We start from the raw sequence: 5,404 nt of genomic DNA, 5'->3' as shown, positions 1-5,404 counted from the left end.
CAATACTATCGGTTTCTAAAAATCTAAACCAAACCAATCCATTAAGCATTGGTTCGGTTTCCAAATGGTTCCAGCCGGTTTCTGTTTGTCCCAGTGGTTTTTGGTTAACCAATAATTATGTCAAACCAAAAAAAAAAATTACACAAATTTACAGGAAAAAAAATCGTAGCTGCAGATAGTATTGGTTTACAAAAATTTACAAACAAAAAATAAATAAAAAGAATATCAAGAATAGTTAAAGCTTACTCTAAATCTAGAGACCAAAAGAAGATATATAATATATCTTAATTTAGTTAATGACAAACAAAAAAGAAGGAAGACGGAAAGAAGAAAGTCGAGTAGTAACACTGGCTGTTGTAGTTGGGGATGGAGAAGGGAGGCGACTGAGAGAAGGAGAAAGAAAAAGAGGGAGAGTATCATAATGAAATATTAGATTTAGGGTTTCTATTTATCCTCTAAATCAATGGGTAGAATCTAATACTTGTAAATCAACTGTAGAAACTAAGTTTAAAAATCAATCGGTTTTCCAATGGTTTTTGGTTCAGTTTTAGAGGTCAAACCAAACCAAAACCAACACTATCGGTTTTCCACTTTCTACACCATAACCAATCCATTAGTAAATGGTTCGGTTTGATTTCTTCCTAATTGGTCTGGTTCGGTCCGGTTCCAGCGAAAAACCAAAACCATGTTCAGCCCCAGTTGAAAGACAATGATTCTTATAAAGAACAGGATTGTGAATTGCTGAGGAAGTTTGGATACAGATAGAATTTTATTATAAAATGATTTGTTTAATAAGAAGTAAGAAAAGTCGTTTAGAAGGAACTAGTAAACCTGCTGTACATGTTAAGATGGATTAAGGAAGTAGCGTGAGAAAAAGGAGTACCGTGTTTACCTGTCAAACTGTCGAAGTTTAGTGGATGAAGAAAAACGTGCTGGAATCATTAGCTAATCAAGGTTTACACAGTTGGATCTAATTGGAAAGGTAATTCAGGTATCTTACGGTTTAGAAGAGGAGCTTTTATTTCTTTTTTCTTTCAATGATCATGGATTCATGCATCTAGATTCTAGATAGTAGGTAGTGTGATTAAGTGGGTCATGGTAAACATGGGAATTTGACCATGAGCCGGGGTCACCTTTACTTGAACCGGGGTCACCATTACCAGAGTCGGGGTCACTACGGACGATGGTGTTATGCAAGTGGGTTGCCCGAAAGATAGGATGTCCCAAAGAAAATAACCAGTGGATGTCTAGATAAGCCCAGTTATAATAATACATGTGTACGGCTAATATTAGGAGACTTACTAAGAAAGATAGTGGAGTACACGTGTACGGCACTTACTTGTTAGGCTTTGCCAATAAAAGGAGGAATTCCTCCCAGAAAGAGATAGGGCTCTCCAGATAATTGTACAATGTATTGAGATTAGTCTCTACATTACCTTATGATAATTTATGGGTGTTTACATTTGGAGACTTCACTGGGGACTAATCTTCAGTACCAGTACAAAATCATCATCATGGGTTCGGACAATGACAAGCCCGGGTGATAGCAACCTCGGGTGACGAAATATCACATCAAATAACCCTTACCCATTCTCAGATCTTCAATGTGACAGCAACCTCGGCTAACAAAATCACCTAAAACATCAAAATACTCAACCGATCTTTCTATTTTACCCAGATCTTCAACTAAATATTGGCTTCGGCCCACACATTTCAACCTAAATCATAGCTTCGGATTCCATTTATCCGAAGTCTTCGACGTTAATAGCAGCTGCGGCTTCCATTTTCTTATCCCATTTATACCCGATCTTTAATTTAATAGCGTCCCCGGATCGCAAAATACCCAAAATGTCACAAAATATTTTCAACCTAAGAAGCATCAGCATACCCATTTATTCTCCTCTACTCGTCGTCGGCAAGCACGAAACTTCCCCAACTAAACAGCATCGCCATCATCATACTCCCTATTCTAATCGTTGACATAGAACATGGAACCCGATAACAACAAACAATGTATCCACAGCTTCATCTAGGGCTGAACATGGTGTCGGTTAACCGTTGGAAACCGACCGAACCAGACCAATAAGAAAGAAACTGAACCAAACCATTTAGATTTGGATTGGTTTGGTAAAAAAAGTTGAAAAACCGACATTACTGGTTTGGTTTTGGTTTGACTTGAAAACCGAACCAAAAACCATTGGGGAACCGATTAATTTTTAAACTTAGTTTTTACCGTCGATTTAAAAGTATTAGATTCTACCCATTGATTTAGAGGATAAATAGAAACCCTAAATCTAATATTTCATTATGATACTCTCCCTCTTTCTCTTTCTCTCAGCCGCCTCCCTTCTCCACCCCCAACTACAGCTGCTGCTACTCGACTTTTTTCTTCCCGTCTTCCTTCTTTTTTATTTGTCAATAACTAAATTAAGATATATTATATATCTTCTTTTGATCTCTAGAATTAGAGTAAGCTTTAACTATTCTTGATTTTTCTTTTTTTGTCTGTATATTTGTGTAAACCAATACTATCGGCAACTACGATTTTTTTATCTGTAGATTTGTGTATTTTTTTTTGGTTTGACATAATTATTGGTTAACCAAAAACCACTGGGACAAACCGAAACCAATTGGAACCATTTGGAAACCGAACCAATGGTTAATGGATTGGTTTGATTTAGATTTTTAGAAACCAATAGTATTGGTTTCGGTTTTGGTTTGGCTAGAAACCGAACCAAAACCGACCATGAACAGCCCTAGCTTCATCTGAAGTCTCAATTCGTCTCCAATCTCCCCAACTCTGAATTCGGAGTCTCCGTCCTTCACAACTCTACCGAAACGACCAAATCCTGGCACACATATCATCACAACCCACCACCTACAGAAAACGTCTATCATCATCTACTCTCAGCGGTTATCAACTTAACCAGTATCTTCCTCGCTCACCAGCGTATCCACCTAAACCTATAGAACAACTCCCCCGTCAGCGGAGTTCTCAACAGCCAAAACCATCATACGCTAATAACCATCACTCCACTGTCACCCAAGACGCTACTACTTCAATTTGATAACATCCCCGGGTGAGAAAACACCGAAAGCATCATATAGTACCATTGTCATCCGCAGTCGCTACTACTCTCAACTATCAATTACCGAAGTCAACAGCAGCAACATCAACACCAACTCCGGAGATTCAATAAGCAAAAACAAGTATAAAGATAAGTTTCATCCTTCCTCAATCTGTCAATCAAATTGTAACCATTAATCGATTGTTTCAATTACAAGCTCCAAAATAAAATCTTCTTAGGGTTTTGCAAATTATTAGTTCTGATTTGAAATCATCACTTGCAATCACCAAATCGTTCTGCTAATTTATCACATTTTGTTGCTTTAGTAGACAGCGTTTAGTCCTGATTGGGAAGACAAGATCCGGGGCAGTGATGTTCACAATAAGTTTACAAGAAAGCTCAATCGTCAACAATTATGATAAAGCTTCAGTTCATGGTACCGGTGGAACCTCTGTTAATGGCGAACGAGTTGTGTACTTAAAAGGAAGAATTTTCCAACATCTTTATCAACACGATAGTTGCGAACCCAATTGTCGGAATGGATTCTCCATGGATAAACCTGCGAAAAAGAAGATTCGAAGAGTCGTGGCTGGCTAAACCCCGATTACAACTAGCAACACTCAAAGTCTGCACCTACCATCAAACCATCTCTTATGAAAGATGATGGGCGAAGCTGCATCGGGCCAGCAACAACAGTTCAAATCGGAGCATCAACCCCGGATGAACAATCAAAGCTCAGTCTACATCGGATCAGAGCAACACCGGAGCAAGAATCAGCCAGCTCGATGTTGATTCATACGCTGACAACCATCACCCACGGAACTACCACTACCCACATCCAGCAATTGTCGACCTACAACCAGCGGCTTTCATATTTCTTACCGCTACCATCACCACTTCCGGCGGCTATCGTCTATTCTCAACGGTTATCACCTCATGCCATCAGCATACCCATTTACCTTTCTCACTCAGTAGACAACAATGATTTTTAAGATGAAACAGAGGCTCCGCTTCACCCTCTCCCGCGTCTTCATCACCACTCTCAACTATGAGAGCGTGAAGAATAATTGAAGGAAATCGTCATCAGCATCGGATCAAAAGTTATTCTCAATTCAGCTGAGAAGACCCGGAGCCGAGAGGAGTTGACGCTGGCACATCAAGCGATTGTCGAAACTCCAAAGAGATGACCCTCTAGCTTACCGTTCTCTGACGCTGCCGTGGATGCATATTTTGTGAGAAGAGAAGATGCAAATCCAATGATTAATTACGACCATGGGCTCTACTTTTGGTTCTCAAGAACAACCAGTGGTTGTTACCTTTCACGCCTCTCCACCCCGCGTCTTCACCATTCTCAACTCCTCCATATCCACCTCCACTGGCGGGGCTCCCATCGATACCTATATTCAATGTTTTCTTAACCAGCGCCTCCACCTCCCTAAACCCCAGTATCTGTTCACTCTTCCCAGCGCCTTTGGAACGTATAAAAACAACGTCACCTTTGTGATCGACGCTTGTATCCTCAACACCCATACAACCCATGACGGTAATAATTTACTCATTCCTCCACTTTCCAGACTTACAACTATTGGTCTTATTTTTTAAGCATATCCACATGTTTCTTTTAAACGTATACGACTTGTGCAACATCAAATGTTCGTCCATATGCGCTGATATGATGCACCCATACAACGAATTAGCTAGTTAAGCACTAAAAAATATATACGATGCTTGTATGCTTGCATACGATGATGCATTACTTCTAAGGCATGTCCACATATCTCTTTATTCACGAAGTAATTAACTCAGTAAACATCATACCATGACATGGCACTTTAAAAGGCTTCATCCTTTCGTCTTAATCTCTTTACCTTCCTGAAAGGGCGTAATGCAATCAACAAATGCATAATCTTATTCTTTATCTCTTCTGAAAGGGCGTAATGCAATCAACAAACGCATAATCTTATTCTTTACCCCTTCTAAAAGGGCATGATGCAATCAACAAATGCATAATCTTATTCTTACCCCTTATGAAAGTGCATAATACAATAAAAAAACGCATAATCTTATTCTACATAATTCAATCCGAGAAGGATTGAAACCTGATTACACACCCCAAGACTACACTCATACAAAAGATAGGAGCAGCTATTGAGGATACAAATCCGATAACATCCATTGCTCAAAGAAATTCCATGCTTGAATGAATCTTACCTAAAATGTCCAATGAAAGGGAAACATCCACCATCTCCCTTTGTTTTTGAATAAAACAATGCCGCTTCTATTAATCTAAGTCTTCTTCTACTCCAGCACACCATAACTCGTCAATTAAATTGACG

At 39.2% G+C, this 5,404-nt stretch overlaps 1 long non-coding RNA gene across 1 annotated transcript; it reads left to right on the top strand.

The window, feature by feature from the left end:
- The first annotated feature begins 2,789 nt into the window (after positions 1-2,789).
- LOC113297720 lies at positions 2,790-4,888 on the top strand. Its single transcript, XR_003333619.1, has 2 exons — positions 2,790-3,210; positions 3,398-4,888. It is a non-coding gene; the product is annotated as an uncharacterized LOC113297720 (long non-coding RNA).
- The last annotated feature ends 516 nt before the right edge of the window (positions 4,889-5,404 follow it).

Source organism: Papaver somniferum, chromosome 7 (assembly GCF_003573695.1).
Source record: "Papaver somniferum cultivar HN1 chromosome 7, ASM357369v1, whole genome shotgun sequence".
Lineage (NCBI taxonomy): Eukaryota > Viridiplantae > Streptophyta > Magnoliopsida > Ranunculales > Papaveraceae > Papaver > Papaver somniferum.
Note: the sequence above shows the minus strand (reverse complement) of the source record. Positions and strands in the feature narration are given on the sequence as shown.